This window comes from Dipteris shenzhenensis, chromosome 32, assembly GCF_047967505.1.
Source record: "Dipteris shenzhenensis isolate YYH24624 ecotype China chromosome 32, Dip_SZ_1.0, whole genome shotgun sequence".
NCBI lineage: Eukaryota > Viridiplantae > Streptophyta > Polypodiopsida > Gleicheniales > Dipteridaceae > Dipteris > Dipteris shenzhenensis.
In genome coordinates, this window is record NC_141627.1 from 11971736 (window position 1) to 11989570 (window position 17835).

At 42.9% G+C, this 17835-nt stretch overlaps 1 protein-coding gene and 1 pseudogene across 1 annotated transcript in view; one reads left to right on the top strand and one right to left on the bottom strand.

Annotated features, from left to right (window-relative positions):
- Window positions 1–17835, top strand: part of LOC147880306 (uncharacterized) — a 272580-nt gene that overhangs the window by 22368 nt on the left and 232377 nt on the right.
- On the bottom strand, window positions 1344–2731 carry LOC147880307 (uncharacterized; annotated as a pseudogene).

Here is a 17835-nt window from a genome sequence, read left to right on the forward strand (position 1 = left end):
ATAGTCTCACATAGAGGTTTTTTGGGCACCAGCTTAACCAGACCATGCTTCCAAGCTGAGGGAAGATGTTGCTGTTGCCAGGCTGCATTTATAAACTGCAGAATTGGACCTTTCAATTCAGGCCAAAAGGCGTCAAAGAATTCAACCGTCAGACCATCCCAGCCAGGGGATTTATGTTTACCCAAATGGCGAAGAGCTTCATCCAATTCCACATCGGTAAAAGACATTTCCAGCATTGAGGCTTTTTGCAGAGAGACAATAGGAGAAACAAGTGCAGTAAATCTGTTTCGAGCTGCAACAACCCAAGTCGTAGAGAAAGATGGCTGAGAAAAAAGAAGCTGAAAATGATCCAAACATTGTTTCTCCAGCTGAGATAGAGTCTGAGTCCAAAGGCCATCTGATTTCCTGATCCTCATGATAGATTGGCTTTGTCTATTTGCATGTAAGTTCCGAAAAAAAAGATTTTGAGGAACAGCCCTTATCCAGCATAGGTTTAGCTCTAGCCCTGATCTGCCATTTGGACAGCTTGCGTTTGTCATTGGCATCTATTATAGTGGAAGCACAAGACAATAAATGCTGCTCAGAAGCAGATAGAGATCTTTGATGACCAAGCTGAACCAAATACTGCTTGTTTGATTTTGCCCAATGGATATGCTGTCTAGTTTCTGCCATGTACCATCTTCCATATTCCTTTATGACATTTTGAATACGATGTATGAAAGAGGTCCAAGCAAATTCCAGATCCTCCTGAGCATGAGATAACAATGGCCTGCAAGCCAGTCTGATCATTTGCTGGAATTTTTTATGTGTGATATATATTTGATTGACCTGTAAATACCTGACTGAGGAGAGCTGCAAATCATCCATAGGCATACCAAAAGAAAGGGCTAGCCAAAGCGGAGTATGATCAGATAATTGTTGTGAATAATCAGTCCACATTTGACATGTATATCCATCATATTGCTGAGCATGAATGAGATAATATCTATCAAGCCTGGCCCAATATTCTGTAAAGGCATTATGATGATATGTGAATCCCATAACTGATGGGTGGGTTGCTGTCCATAAATCTGCAAAATGAAGAGATGATGTCATATGTTCCCATTGCTGAATTTCAGAGGGCAGCATATGAGATTTATGTGTGGTATTGTCCGTCCAATGAGGAGAGTTGTTGAAATTACCACAAAGTAAAGCATTTGAAGACCAAGGATATTGCTTGATGGAGTTCCACATTTGAGCTCTGGAAGCTGAATTCTGAGAGGCATACAAAGATCCTATTTCAAAAATCTCTCCATTAACCAAACATTGGAGGATCATCCATCGTCCACTAAGATCATTATATGCTATCCAAGGTTGCAGTTCATGTCTGGGTAGAATGCACAGCCCTGAAAATTGTTCAGATCCTGAATAAAATATATCATATCCAGAAAAAAACCCATGCTGGCCAGCAAAAAAATGCTGATTATGCTCTTGTAAACACACGACATCTGGGTGAGATGTATTTATATAATGCCATAGAAGCCTCCATTTATTCTGATTACAAAGGCCCTGTATATTATAGGAAAAACATTTAAGAGAAGCACGCATGAAGATATATACAAGAGATGATCATTCCTTTAAATGAACGGGAGGCCTCAAGCCTCTGCCATTGCCACAGGGTCTTGCTGACCCTCAGCATCCAATTCTCTGATAATATCATCTTCTTCACAAAGGGGAAGACCTTTCTTGACTGCATTAACCCATGCCTTCGAGATGGGGTTGCTTGGAGAGGTAGAAGATTGTCGTGGAGAAGGAGCAGAGGCATCCCAATTACGAGATTGGAGTGGTCTTTGTTTGAGAGGCACCGTCTTCTTTGCAGTCTGCCATCCCTCGTGAGAAGATGTGTTATTTTCCCCTAACTTACTTTTCCCTTTTTCCTTATTTTAAGCTGAATTGGCCTGGCTCCCTGTATGCAGTGAAGGCTTTGCTCCTTTAGCCTCAAGTTTTTCCACATATGTCTTCTGAGCTCCTTTATTAGAAGGCAGAGGGATAGCTTCTGGAGGAGGTGGATGAAGGATAGAGGGACACTCTGAAGCAAGATGCCCAAACTTATGACAAGAAAAACAAGCTCCAGCAAAAATGCCCCATTTTAGAGTGAAATATTTCCTTCCCAAATTAACACCCTCAATCTCAACTGCAATAGAGGAGGGGGTTGGTCTATCAGTATCCCATAAGATGCAAAAACGATTTTTATTACCTGTTGGACGAGGGGGACAGATGACTTGTCCCAATGTCATGGCTAAACTTGGAAGCTCTGTTCTCATGTAATCTGGAAAATCAACCACTTCAACCCATACAGGGCAATGATGCTTGATAAGGTTCTGGTAGTCCTTATTAGGGGACCAGGGCATGATATGCACCATTTGTCGACCAAAAAATAAAGGGGACATTTCCAGCATCTTTTGTTTTGTCAGGGCATCCAAAAGATGAACTTCATAAAATCCTCGGGAGGCAAAATAGACTCCTTCTACATAGCATCCACCTAAGAGAGAATTCACCCATTGACCCACATCATTAGCAGAAGGAATTTTGCCTGGAAAAAAGATGATAACTGCAGTTTGGGAAAGCTTCTTCAAAGGATGTACAAGAGAGGGCAACTTCATTTTGTAAGTGAGTTCCGGAGCAGGTTGACTCCATTCCCTTCTACTTTGCTGAAAATCATCATTCAACATATCAAACACATAGGAAGCATCTTCAGATGAAGGAGATATGGGGGAAGAGGTTTCCCTTGATTGCCTTTTGGGTTCAGGAGAGAGAGCTCTCTTGACATAATACTTATTTGCTTCTGCCATGGAGGCTAAGGATTTTTTACCGATATCAAACGATGAGGATGAGCTAGGACTGAAGCGCTATGCGAAGGAACGGGGAGCTGACAGAACTGTACGGAGGACCTGAGAAAACTGTACGGAAAGATCACACGGTAGATCTGACAGAAAGTACGGAACAGAGTTGCTGACTGGACACAAAGGGGCAAATCTGTACGGAAGAGTCAGGGATGTACGGACGTACAGAAGAGACAGTGAACTCGTGTACTGTACGGACGCACGGATTAACAGACGGAGCAGTACGGAGGTTTCACACGGAATATCTGACAGGACTGTACGGAGCAGAGAGGTTGACGCTAGACTGTACGGAAGATTCAAAAACAGTACGGACACACGGAGGAAACGTTAGAAGGGGAAAAACGATGGCAAGGTAGAAAGCAACGGGATCTGACAAGGTTGCACAGGGATGACGACGTCAGGTAATACCGCCGTACGGTGAGCGACGGCGTCCATACAGATGTACGGACGGAGAGGGGAGCTGTACGGGAACCGACTCGCTGCTGACCTCCTCACGCTGCTTCTCACACACACCACACACACAACACAATCTCTCTCACACCAGACCACACACACCACACACACACACACACACACACTACACACACACACACACTTTTTTAAGTGAAATCCATGTGTATTTATATTACAAAAAAGCTGTCTCCAAAGTGGAGAACAGAAATTACAAGGTCAGAAAACTTCATTGTACGACAAGTAGACATTATAATCTAACTGATAAACAGATAGGCAATCATAAAAGGATTGCCTGAGCGACATCCAGAAAAAGCAGAACATAGAAGAAGGAGACTCTTGAAAGACTGCATGGTCCTGTCCTTCCATATAGTCTAGAGTCATTGTACGACAAGTAGACATTATAATCTAACTGATAAACAGATAGGCAATCATAAAAGGATTGCCTGAGCGACATCATAAACAGATAGGCAATCATAAAAGGATTGCCTGAGCGACATCCAGAAAAAGCAGAACATAGAAGAAGGAGACTCTTGAAAGACTGCATGGTCCTGTCCTTCCATATAGTCTACAGTGCCCAATAATGAGCCCACATGAAAAATAGATCATAATCTGGGCACGGAGGGTGAAGACCAAAGTCCAGAAAAGCTTGCCAAAGGCAGCAGATGGAAAGCGAGCCTGGAGGCGCCGATGAAGAAATAATAGGAAGTCACGAGTGACAGGACAAAGCCAAAAAAGAGGAGCAAGGATTCCGTGGGAGCCAAACATCTGTGGCATATAGCAGGAGCAATATGTCTATGGGCCAAGAGAACGCTGAAGGGAATTACATCAATCAGCACCCGCCATAGAAAAACCTGTTGACGAAGTGGTAGTTTGCAAGACCAAAGCTCCTGCAATCTTTTGTGCCACCATTTGGCATTGCGATTTAAAGACCAAAGCTGATTTGCATGATGCCTTGGATATCTCTCCCTCACACACACTTTTTTTTGTGGAATCTTTGAGTCATTATATTACAAAAAAAGCTATCCCAGAAAGGGAGAGCTATAATACATCAAGAGAAAATCTCACTGTAGGACAAATATACATCATGATCAAAGACACGAGATTGCAAGCAATCAAAAAGCAACTGCTGCAAAGAGTGTCTGAAGAAAAAGAGAGTGAAAAAAACAGGATCACCAAAGACCCCATGATTACGATCCTTCCAGAGAGTCCAGAGTGCCCAGTGCCAAACCCAAACAAAAAAGAAAGCATACTCCTCTCTAGGTGGATGTACACCAAAAAGCCAAAAGAATTGCCAAAAGCAATTTGAGGAAACCGAGCTCTCAAGAAAGTCCAAGAAAGCACGAGAGGAAGGACAATGCCAAAAGAGATGAGGCACAGTCTCTCTTGGAGTCAGACATTTGTGACAAATAGACGAAGCAGTATGTCATCGTGCCAAGAGCTGTCCATGAGGAAGAACACCCAACAAAGCTCTCCACAAGAAAACCTGCTGACAGAGAGGAATCTTAGAATGCCAAATCTGTCTCAAATGTTTCCGCCACCATTTCATAGGACGATTAAGATGCCAAAGCTGATTTGCCTTTGCGAGATAAATGGCGGAGGAAGTAAACCTTTATAAAGAGAAGAGACAGTAATATGTGCAAACTACAGAGGACGGTATGACAAGCCCACACACACTTTTAAAAAAAAAGTGAAATCTTATATTTCTGTGTGGGAAACCTCAAAAAGAGGTAAAAACCCACCAATAAGTACAAGAAAAAACTTACAAGTAAAGCCTCAGAGCAAAAGTCATGAGGTAGCCAAGTAAAAAGTTACATCTCAAGTTGGAGGAGGATCAAACACAACATCCTCCAGCTTCAAATTATTGTTCTGTAAAAACTGATGCAGTGATGAAACCACACTATCAATAAAAACCAGCTGTTTTTTGCCCTTGCGATTCTTCTTGATATAGGCCGGTACCCGAAATTTCTGAATCACAAGGTCAAAAACCTGTTGTAACATGGGATGAAAAGATTCCAGTAAAAAAGGCACTTCTGCATCCCGAACAGAAGAAGACTCTGGCACAGGCATCAGAGGCAAAGGAGCTAATCAACATCTGTATCCTCCGACGAAAGAGCTGCATCTGATAAAGTAGGACTTGGCATTTCAGCTTCACTTCGAGGATCAACCTGAGAAAGAGCATGTGCAGCATCCTGTATGATCCCCTCTGCAAGGGGCACGTCCATATCTAGAGGAGAAGGAGGCTGATGATGCTCAACGGGAGTCGGATCCTAAACTTCTTCAGCAAGAGAAAGATTAACCTGTAATTTTTCTACCTTCTTCCAGTAATGCTTTGGAGCAGTAAAAGAAGGCTTATCCAGTAAAGCCTTAGTAGAAACCTGAGGAGAAGAAAGAGTAAACTTTATTGTTGAAGAAGGAGCAGGAGGAGTGGTCATGGAAGCCGAAGGGCAAGCACGTGCAAAATGACCAACCTGTCGGCACCGATAACATGTTGTAGGAAAAGAGGCAAAATGCAGCCTGATGCGCATCGGATGAGCAAATCCCAAATCAAGATCCAGAGTAGAGGGCACGGGCTGTATCATATCCCATAAAATACAAAGGCGAACATCCCGAGTAGCTTGCAAAAACTCCTGTCTCGGAACATGTAGAGGCCTCCCCAAAAAAGCTGCAAGAGTAGGAAGATGCTGAAGAAGAGGCAAAGGCAACGCTTTGAGGGTAATCCAGACCGGACAGTGAGTTAGAAGAGAGGCAGATGGATCAAATAGTGGATCCTAGGGCATCACATAAGCAAAGAAACCAGCCCCATGAATACCAGCACGACTGACAAGTTGCTCCACCACATCAGTCGAAGAGCAGTGGGCATAATAAAAACCTTTGCCCAAAAAGACAAAGGAGGAAAGGCAATCTTGACCCACTGCAACTTCAGCCCAACGACGAAGTTGAGCTGCAGATAAAACCCTACCCATAAAGTAGAGACAGACCCCAAACTGTTGAGCCTGTCGAAGACTGGAAACCAGAAGGGCAGAGTCCAATGAACAAACAAGCTGTGAACTCGATGGGAAGACAAAGGACCATCCGCGATATCCAACTTTGCCGATTTAACCAAGGTGGAAGGAGGCAAACCGGCACACTTCCGCCGAAAGAAGACACGTGCAAGAGGAGCAGAGGCAGAAGGGGGGGCTGAGGCAGAGAAAGAGCCATCTGTTGGAGCAGCAGGAAGAGGGGAGGAAGAGACATCAAGAAAAGATTGTACAAGACCCGGCGTGAGGAGAGCAAAAGGTTGGAGAGACAGAGGGGAAGACGAATGTGGTACGGAATCTGGCTGTACGGACATGGGAGCAGGTACAGAAGAAGGAAAAAGGACGGGTAAAGGAACCTGTACGAGGGGGGAGTACAGCCTATACGGACGATTGTACAGTAGGTATGGCTTGCGTAGGGGCAAAGGAAGGGGCAAGTAAGAAAGGTACGGTTGGGGACGGGCTGTGCAGAGGCTGCTGCGTAGAGGGTATGGGCAGCAGCGGGTTTGGGACGTGTGCAGACGGAAGATGTACAGGGGCTGGCAAATGGGGTACGAATGCAGGCGCAGCAGCAGTAGCAGGCTGCGGGCACGGTGCAGGGATGGGTGAGGGAGGGGCTGAGCTCGCCATCGCTCACCACACAGACACACACACACTTTTTTTTTTTTTGTGGGAAGAAATCTTTTATTGCTGTAGAATAATTACATTCATAGTTACTTCAAAAAATGAAGTAGCTACTACTCAACTGAAGATCTCAGTATAAGCTGTATACACATCCTGATCAATCAAACGAGTCTGAAGACAATCATAGAATGATTGTTGCAGAGATCGTTTGAAAAAAAGAAAAGATGAAAATAGTGGATCACCAAAGACTCTATGATTTCTGTCCATCCATAAAGTCCATAGGGTCCAATAGCGCACCCATACAAAAAATAAATCAAATCCCTGTCTCTGTGGATGAAAGCCAAACAACCTGAAAAATCTGCCAAAAGTAACAGTAGGAAATCGCTGTCGAAGCCTCTGTCTGATGAGAGCAATGAGATCAGAAGTGTTTGGACAGGACCAAAACATATGAAACATTGATTCAGTAGAGTGTCGACATCTGTGACAAACAGCTGAAGCAATATGGCTGTGTGCGCGTAACTATCCGGATGGAAAAATGCCAAGAAGAACTCGCCATAGGAAAAGCTGTTGTCGTACAGGGACTTTGTAATGCCAAAGGAGACGCAGCCTTTTTCTCCACCACTTCATTGAGCGTTCCATATGCCAAACAATATTTGCTTTGTGGGAAATCCAAGGCGGAGGTAATAACACTTTATATAGTGATGACACTGTGATATGTGAGAGCTTCAGAGGACGGGCATATAAGGAAGGAGAGCGTAAGATCCAATCCTCAAGCCGATTCTGAAATTCCAAATGGGGTACCGGCAAGTACGGTTGGAGCATTGCTGAAATTCGATGCCATAAAGGACGATAATGAGCTCCCAAGCCATATTTGCGAGCAGCCATGGAAAAAGATAAAATTGTGCCATCATCCTGAAGTACATCCGCCACAGATGAAATGCCTTTGAAGGAGAGAAAATAAGAAGGTCGGGGTTCTTGTATGGCCAAAGGGGGGTGGAATACTTTAGACCAAAAAATATTCTCTACCCTCAAAGAGTTGCCCGAGAGAGAGCCCTGCCATGCCATTCCAAATGGGATAGAATGTGTTTCCAATCAAGAAGCAGACGAGAGACAAAAGGGCATCCTCTGATCTTGCCTTGGATAGAGCCAAATAAAAAATCCCACTGAGTAAGCTGCCAATGCCCAAAGGCAGAGGTATGAAGATGTAATAAGAGAGAGCGGATCATGAAAGCCCAAGGCTGATCTCCTTGCATAAACTGTATCATCATTTTCCCTCTGTGAGCAAGTAAATGCATTTGAATATTGAGAATGTTCATACCTCCGTGCATCTTGGGAGAACAGAGACGATGCATAGAGAGTAATCTGAGACTTTTCTTGCCATGTTTTGAACGCCAGAAAATTTCCATGATAGCTGACATAAATGAAACCAGATCTACCTTAGTGAACATAGTGAGAGGCAGATAAAATTGTATGTATGCTATCAAAATGGATTGTGTGATTCGCAGGCGAACATGTAATGGCCAAGTTGCAAGCTTCCAATATTCAAGTTTTGCCCTTAACTTTGCTAGCACCCAATCAGTTTGTTGTGAGCGGGTGAGTCCCCAGCCTAGAGGATAACCAAGATGTCGAATGAAATGAGAAGCGGGGACAATTTTCCCAGGCCACAGAAGGTTGTGCCATTCCTGTGCATGTAATGGCAGCAATTTTGATTTCTGAAAATTTACCCGAAGGCCAGCATCGAAACCATATGTTGAAAGAGCATGCATAATCATGTACAAATCAGCCCGAGTATTTTTTGGAGTAAAGAATGAATCATCAGCATATGCCTGAGCAATCATGCTGCGACTACCAAGAATCTCCAAACCGTGCAACTGGTCAGTGTCCAAGAGGTGATCCAGATATTGAAGCAGTGGATGAGTGGCTATGGCAAAAAGTAAAGCACTCATGGGACATCCTTGCCTGACAGAACAAGCAAGAGTCCAAGATGGGGAAATATCTCCTGAGAGTATACAGGCAGCTTCACTATCTTGATATACCCAAGTGATGAGCTGCTGCATTTTTGTGCCAAAACCCAATGCTTGCATAGTCGATGAAATAAAATCCCACTGAACAGTATCAAAGGCTTTGGCAATATGAATTTGCAATAACAAAACATCCTGCTGTGTATATTTGGCATATTCAATTCCAATGTAGGCATTAGCAATGTTATCGGTGATGTGTCTGCGCGGGACAAAGCCATATTGAGCAGGATGCAACCCATCATGTAAAATCCCCTTTAGCCGATCGACAATCATTTTGGTGGTGACTTTGTAAATTACGGGCATAAGAGTGATAGGTCTCCAATTTGCCAAAGACTCACAAATTTGTTTTTTGGGAAGGAGCTTAACAAGACCTCTCTTCCATGTGTCCGACATTTTCTGATTTTGCCATGCAGCATTCACCATATATAGCAATGAATGCTTCAAAATAGGCCAGTAGGCTAGAAAAAACTCTACTGTTAAACCATCCCATCCTGGGGATTTCCATCTGCCACATGATTTGATCCCATTTGACAGTTCCCTCTCAGTAAAGGGTTCCTCCAATTCCAAAGCTTGAGGAGGGGAAACGATAGGAGAAACATGTTGCAACAATAAATTTTGTGCAAGCAAAATCTGTTGCGAGGGAGGAGCTGCAGAGCCAAATTGCTGAGAGAAATGATGCACACAAACAGAAGCAAGCTGTGACCGTGAAGTAGTGCATGATCCATCGGGCATAAGCACTCTGCAAATTTCTATTATGATTCTCGTCTGATGTAAACTTTTGAAAAATTCTTTGGAAGAGCAACCTTTATCTGTAAAGGCTCTTTGTCTTGCTCTAGTCTCCCATTTTGCCAGTTTCCTGTGATCATTTAGTTTAAGACAATGTCTGGCCTGGTATAGTGTTGTTTGCTCATGCAAGGACAACGAACGATGATGACTGAGTTCAGTGAGGTCTTGACAAGTAGATTTGGCCTGAGCAATGGTTTCCCTCAGAGTCTTCATGTAAGACCTGCCATAAACTCTAATCACCACTTGCATTTTAGAAATAAAAGAATCCGAGGCACCATCAACATTGAGATGGCTGCTAGAGGAAAGACAATGAGCTGCTTCAGTAACCATTGCGTTGAAATCAGCATGTTGCAAATAACTATTGTTTATGATTAGATGTCTCCTGTGTGGCAATCTATCATCTGGCATGTTATGAAAAGATAACCGAACCATAGTGGTGCATGGTCTGAATGCACAAAGGCATAGTCAATCCACATTTTGCATGTGAACTCCCCATTTTGTTGGGGAGCAACACTATACCATCGATCCAGATGTGCCTGATAGGCGGAAAGAGCATTATGTTGAAAAGTGTAGCCCGGTGACAAAGGCTGCAATTCCTTCGAAAGGTCAACCAGATCCAGATGCAGAAGTGGTTGAGACCATGCATGCCTTTCAGGAGATAACATATGATCATGTCTGGAGGTGTTGTCTCCCTGTTGTGGAGCATTATTGAAATCCCCACATATGTAGGCATGATATCTCCACGGATATTGTTGCATGGCATCCCAAATTGCAGTTCTTTCTCTAGAGGACTGAGGTGCATAAACTCAAGCAAATTCAAACACGTCTCCTCTAATAAAGCATTGGAGAACAAGCCATGTGCCTTTGTTGTCATTTAATGCAATGACTGGTTGAAGCTCATGTTTGATCAGAAGGACAACCCCTGAGAAAGAGTGCTCCCCAGCATAGAAAATATCATATCCACAGTAGTGTCCTGTCTTGCCTGCATACAGATGTTGGTTGTGTTCTTGTAATGCCACTATGTCGGGCTGAAATCTGTTGATGTACAGCCACACAGATTTCCATTTCCTACTGTCACACATGCCCTGGACATTGAGTGTAAAACATTTGATGTGAGCAGTCATATATACAGGTATTTATAGTAAGGTAACAACTATGTACAGCAGCAAAATTTATGTTGTCAGCCTTGCATTTCTATCTCAGGGTCGAGACCTCGCCCCTGAGAAGAAGTAGCCGCCTGAGAAGTAGACAGCAAAGCAGCAACCTCTTCTTCAGGGAAGAGTGTTCTGCTGACTGTTACTGCAGCCCATGTAATCCAATTTCCTGTATTTATCTCTGGGGTATTCCCGCTGGAAGAGGCACCATTCCAAGTGCGGGGGGGTGGAATTCTTCTAGCAGAAATAACTTTTCTTGGACTCTGCTAGCCATCAGTTGAAGGTTGTTGTCCTTTGGTCGAGGATTGAATAACTGGAGGTGAATGTGAAGTGAGATTCCCATTGGGAGCCACTGGAGCTTTGCCTTTATCCTGACTCCCAGCAGGCTGTCTACTGCTTTTATTTTTGTTGGCCACTTGAGTAGGAACATCTTTAGTAGGCATGGAAACTGACAAAGTGGCACGAGGCATTTTATCTAGATTCATTGGACATTGTGAAGCCATGTGTCCAAACTTTTTGCATTCAAAACAGGCCCCTGCAAATAAACCCCATTTGAGTTTATAGAAAGCACTTCCCATGTTCACATTATTCACCGTGACTGAATAAGAGTCCGGTGTGGGATTATCAGTATCCCAGAGAATGCGAAATCTGTTTGAGTTGCCATTTGGCCGTGGTGGGCAAACCACTTTACCTAAAGATGCTGCAATTTTAGGCAAAAGCGAGGCCATACATTGGGGGAAATCAACAACTTCAACCCAAACCGGGCATCTGTGTCGGATTAAAGCCTGAAAGTCCCTTGTGGGAGACCATGGCAAGACATGCACCATTTGCTCCCAAAAAAAAAGAGGTGATTGTTCCAAAAGCATTTGTCAGTGGATCTCATCCACCATGATAACCTCAAAAAAGCCCTTGGCCGCATCGTGTACTTTACGAACAAAAGAGCCAGCCAATGTGCGTGTCAGCCAGTTGCCTATTTCTGTAGCAGGTGGCATCCGGCCTGGAAAAAATAAAATGACTGCATTCTTGGCATATTCTCTGACCGGATCCACAATTTCATCGACCTCAACGATGAGGCCAACTGAAGGAACCGAGTCTTTCCACTCTTTTCTAGTATCTGCAAATCCTTCATGCATTATATCATATACCAGTTGAGCCTCAAGAGTCTCATGTATCGGGTCATGCTGACCCTCAACCTGCTTTTGTTTCTTGCAGGGAGCCGAGCGCTCCTTTTGAAACGTTTTTTCATATGAATACTCTGCCATGACTTTGTAAGAAGGGGAGCTTGAAAATGAAGTACCTGTAAAAGGGCAGTGAAAGCCAAAGAAACTAGTCCCAAAGAAGTATTCACAGGAAGTCCACCAGAGAGGATAAGAAGAGTATAGTGGGGAAGAAGATAGCAGAGGGAAATTTAAGATTTTGGCTGGAACACAAGACGGTTAGAGAAGACAGCAGAGCCTAAAAAAACTCCAAGGATTTGTACGGCTGGAAGTAAGGAATTGTACGGATGGAGCTGTACGGAGGGGACAGGTGTACGGAAAAACTGTGAGAAGAAGGTGCCGGGCTTTATACGTGAATTTGCAGAGGTAAAACGGGAACTGACGTAGAAGTACGGAAACGTACAAGCGTACGGACGTTGTACGGGTGCCGTACAGCTATACGGACGAGGCTGCACAGGGTTTCTGAGAGGGACAAAAATAGACAGCGGCGTAAACTTCACGTAGAACACACGAAACACCACGCGAGCAGAGCACAAAGACCTAGGGAACTATGGAAAAGGAAACGGCCTTCACACACACACACACACACACACACACACACTTTTTTTTTTGGTAAAACCAAGATACTTATATTATAAAACATTCATTTACATCCAGGCCATGCTCAAAATAGAGCTACAGCCCTATCCATCAGAAACAGTAAAAGAAAAGTTGAATACAAGAAACATCCAAATCTTCCTCATGTAAGGCATCATATAAAGACTGCCTTAATGAGGCTCTGAAAAACTCATAAGGATGCTGAAGAGGAGAATTCAGGTATGCTTGGATGCGCTGCAGCCAGAGGGTCCATAAGGCCCAGTATCTGATCCAGTGGAAGAAGAGAGAATACTGTGACAAAGAAGCTGATAGTTTGCCATACATCCAGAAAAACCTGTAGAATCTGTGTGCTGGAAATCTGAGAGATAAAAAATAGGAGATTCTATCTAAAAGGTCTCTGGAATATGAACAAAACCACAATAGATGCGGAATACTCTCCGATGCAAGGTGACATCTTGGACAGAGAGGTGAAGCTATTCGTCGTTTAGCCAATTTCACTCCCACTGGGAGAATACCAACAATACATCTCCATAAGAATAGTCTTTGCTTCAATGGCATTTTCAACTTCCATATCATTTGCAATCTTCCTTTCCACCAGGCTGATGATTTGTTCAGATGCCATAAAGAATTAGCATGATGGGCAATCCAAGGAGGAGGTAAAATTAATCTATAAGCCTGTATAGATGTCAATGACTGCAAAGGCTTAGAAGAAATGCTTGAACTTGAAGACACACACACACACACACACACACACAAACAAACTCACACACACACACACACGACAAGGCCCCCCCCCCCCTACCCCCCCCCCACACACACACACACATTTTTTTTGGGGTTATTTACATTAAGAAAATATTTTTACAATGCGAATAGTCTTAGGAAAAGACTATTGTGAAAATCAGAAGCAGTGGAAAAACACCTCAAGACAAGAGACATCCAAATCATCCTGCTGACAAGCATCATATAGAGATTGTCTCAATGATGTTCCGAAGAACTCATATGGCTGAAGAAGTGGGCTTCCTAAAAAGACTTGGTTTCTCTGCTTCCAAATTGTATTTTTTTTTGTTTTGTTTTTTGGGTCAAAACTTTGAATGCTTTATATTACAAGAAAGCTATCCCAAAACTGGGAAGTTGGAAAAGTACATCAAGAGAATCTCCATGTAGGACAAATATATATCATAATCTATGTAGTGAGTTTGCAGACAATCAAAGAGTGATTGCTACAAAGAACGGCGAAAGAAAATAAAAGGATAAAACACACATATGAAAATTTCATTGCTTTATATTACAAGAGAGCTTCCCAAAAAGGGAAAGATGGACAATACATCAACAGAAAATCTCAGTATAAGAAAGAGACTCTATGATTGCGATCTATCCATAGAGTCCAGAGCCCCTAGTATCTAACCCAAGTAAAAAACAAATCAAACTCCGGTTGTCGTGGATGAATGCCAAAGGGCCAAAAGAATTTTCGAAAAGCAACATTTGGAAAACGAGCTCTCAGATACTATCCAATGATACCCAGCAAATCACGAGTATGCGGACAAAGCGAGAAGAGATGAAGCATAGATTCCCAAGAAAACACACACTTTTTTTGTGTGGAATCTTTAAGTCATTATATTACAAAAAAAGCTATCCCAGAAAGGGAGAGCTATAATACATCAAGAGAAAATCTCACTGTAGGATAAATATACATCATGATCAAAGATACGAGATTGCAAGCAATCAAAAAGCGATTGTTGCAAAGAGTGTCTGAAGAAAGAGAAATTGGAAAGAACAGGATCACCAAAGAGTCTATGATTGCGATCCTTTTAGAAAGTCTAGAGTGCCCAGTACCGAACCCAAACAAAAAAGAAATCAAACTCCTGTCTGGGTGGATGTACACCAAAAAGCCAAAAGAACTTGCCAAAAGCAATCTGAGGAAACTAAGCTCTCAAAATCTGCCCAAGGAAGTCCAAGAAAGCACAAGAGGAAGGACAATGCCAAAAGAGGACAATGCCAAAAGAGATGAGGCACAGTCTCTCTCGAAGCCAGACATTTGCGACAAATAGAGGAAGCAATATGTCGTCGTGCCAAGAGTTGTCCATGAGGAAGAACACCCAACAAAACTCTCCACAAGAAAACCTGTTGACGGAGAGAAATCTTAGAATGCCAAATCTGTCTCAAACGTTTCCGCCACCATTTCATAGGACGATTAAGATGCCAAAGCTGATTTGCCTTTTGCGAGATAAATGGTGGAGGAAGTAAAACTTTATAAAGAGAAGAGACAGTAATATGTGCAAATTGTAGAGGACGGCATGACAAGCCCATAGAAGAAAGTGTCCGGTCTTGAAGACGATCTTGTAGATGCAATGGAGGAACCGGTTGAAAAGGTTGGAGCGTCAAAGTAATCTTATGCCAAAGTGGACGATAATGCATTCTAAGGCCAAATTTGGCAGTGGCCAAAGGAAAAGTAAGGGGAAATCCAGCATCATCAACAACATCTTGAACCAAACAAATCCCTTGAGACTCAGAAAATACGAACGTCGAGGCTCCTGCAAAGCCAAAGGAAGGGCAAACACTCTAGACCAATGTATACTTTTAGCTCTGAAAGAGTTGCCCTGCAAGGAATCACTGCCATGCCAATCTAAGTGGGAAAGGATATGTTTCCAATCCATTAACAAATGGGAAACCAAAGGACAGCCAGGGATTTTGCCTGTCATAGAACCAAAAAGAAACTCCCACTGGAATGCTGCCAATGACCAAAAGCTAGAGATTCAACATGCAAGAGTAAATGACGAATCATGGCAGCCCATGGTTGAGAATCTTGCAAAAACTGCAGCATGAGTTTCCCCTTATGGGCAAGAATGTGCAGATGGATATTGAGAATATTAAGACCTCCATGCATCTTTGGAGAACAAAGCTGCTGTACCTGAAGTAAACGCAAGCTTTTTTTGCCATGGCGAGAACACCAGAAGATTTCCAGAACCTCAGACATAAAAGAGGCAAGATCAGCCTTGCTGAACATAATAAGAGGCTAGTAGAATTGAATATACGCCATCAAAATAGATTGCACAATTCGAAGACGAACATGCAGAGGCCAAGTTACCAATTTCCAGTACTCCAACTTTTTCTTGAGAGCTGCGAGAATCCAATCAAATTGTTGACGAGGAGAAAGTGTCCAACTCAAAGGATAGCCAAGATGACGAACCAATTGAGTTGGTGGGATGATTTCTCCAAGCCATAAGAGAGAGTGCCATTCCTTGGAATGCAAAGGCAACAATTTTGATTTCTGAAAATTTACATGAAGCCCAGTGGCTAAACCAAATAAAGAAAGAGCTTGCATTAGCTCAGAAAGATCCTGCTCTGTATTGCGGGGAGTGAAAAAAGAATTATCTGCATAAGCTTGAGCAAGCAATGGTTTGCTGTCATGAATTTCCAAACCATGTAGCTTATCCGTAGCTACGAGATGATCCATATACTGAAGCATGGAGTGCGTGGCTATAGCATATAGGAGCGCACTAAGTGGACAGCCAATTGAGGAGAAAGTGTCCAACTCAAAGGATAGCCAAGATGACGAACCAATTGAGTTGGTGGGATGATTTCTCCAAGCCATAAGAGAGAGTGCCATTCCTTGGAATGCAAAGGCAATAATTTTGATTTCTGAAAATTTACATGAAGCCCAGTAGCTAAACCATATAAAGAAAGAGCTTGCATTAGCTTAGAAAGATCCTGCTCTGTATTGCGGGGAGTGAAAAAAGAATCATCTGCATAAGCTTGAGCAAGCAATGGTTTGCTGTCATGAATTTCCAAACCATGTAGCTTATCCGTAGCTACGAGATGATCCATATACTGAAGCATGGAGTGCGTGGCTATAGCATATAGGAGCGCACTAAGTGGACAGCCTTGACGCACTGAACAACGAAGAGTTCATGCTTGAGAGATATCCCCAGAAAGATTGCAAGCAGCTTGACTGTCACTATAAAGACAGCATATGATATGCTGCAATTTCTGCCCAAATTCCAAAGCATGCATTGTCTGAGAGATGAAGTCCCATTGAACAGTATCAAAAGCCTTGGCAATATGCAGTAAAAGAACATCCTGCTCTGTGTATTTGGCATACTCAATTCCAACATAAGCATTTGCGATATTATCAGTGATATGCCTGCGAGGAACAAAACCATATTGTGCAGGATGTAAACTATCATGCAAGTATCCTTTAATACGATCAACCACCATTTTGGTGATGATTTTATAAATGACAGGCATAATAGTAATGGGTCTCCAATCAGCCAATGATTCACAAATCTGCTTTTTGGGAAGAAGCTTTACTAGCCCTTTTTTTGAAGAAACTGGCATATGTTGCTGTTCCCAGGCATGGTTGATCATACGCAGCAAAATGGGCTTGAGAAGATCCCAATATTCAAGAAAAAATTCCACTGTAAGGCCATCCCATCCCGGAGATTTCCATTTACCACATGATCGGACAGCAGTGGTCAATTCTGTTTCAGTGAAAGGGCATTCAAGCTCAAGATCTTGTGCATGTGAAACAATAGGGAAAACATGCTGCAGTAATTGAGTCCAAGCTGCCAATACTGCCGGAGAAAGAGGATCAGCTTGTCCAAACTGCCTGGAAAAATGATGAACACAAGTTACAACAAGTTGAGATCAATGTTCATCAGAAAGCAGAGTACGACAAATATTGGTAGCGTGTCGCTTATGATGTAAGCTCTTAAAAAAACCCTTTGATGAGCAACCTTTATCCAAGAAAGCTCGCTGACGAGCTCGTCTCCCATTTAGCAATTTTTCTATGATCATTACTATGCAAACAATGTCTAGCTTGGCATAAAGATGTGCTTTCTTCAAGAGAAAACACACACACACACATGCATCATTCATTCACTCACAAATGTACACACATGTGCACACACATGTTCATATGCAATGTGGATGCAAATGCACGGACATGCGCAAACAAGTGCACACATTCCAACTCAAAAATGTTATTTTTGTGTAGAAAAGTTCAGCGTACTCAACGTTTTAAAGGATTACACAAGCCTCTTTGTTTGGGAAAAGAGGGGGCTTGTGGAGGGAGGGGAAAGAAATAA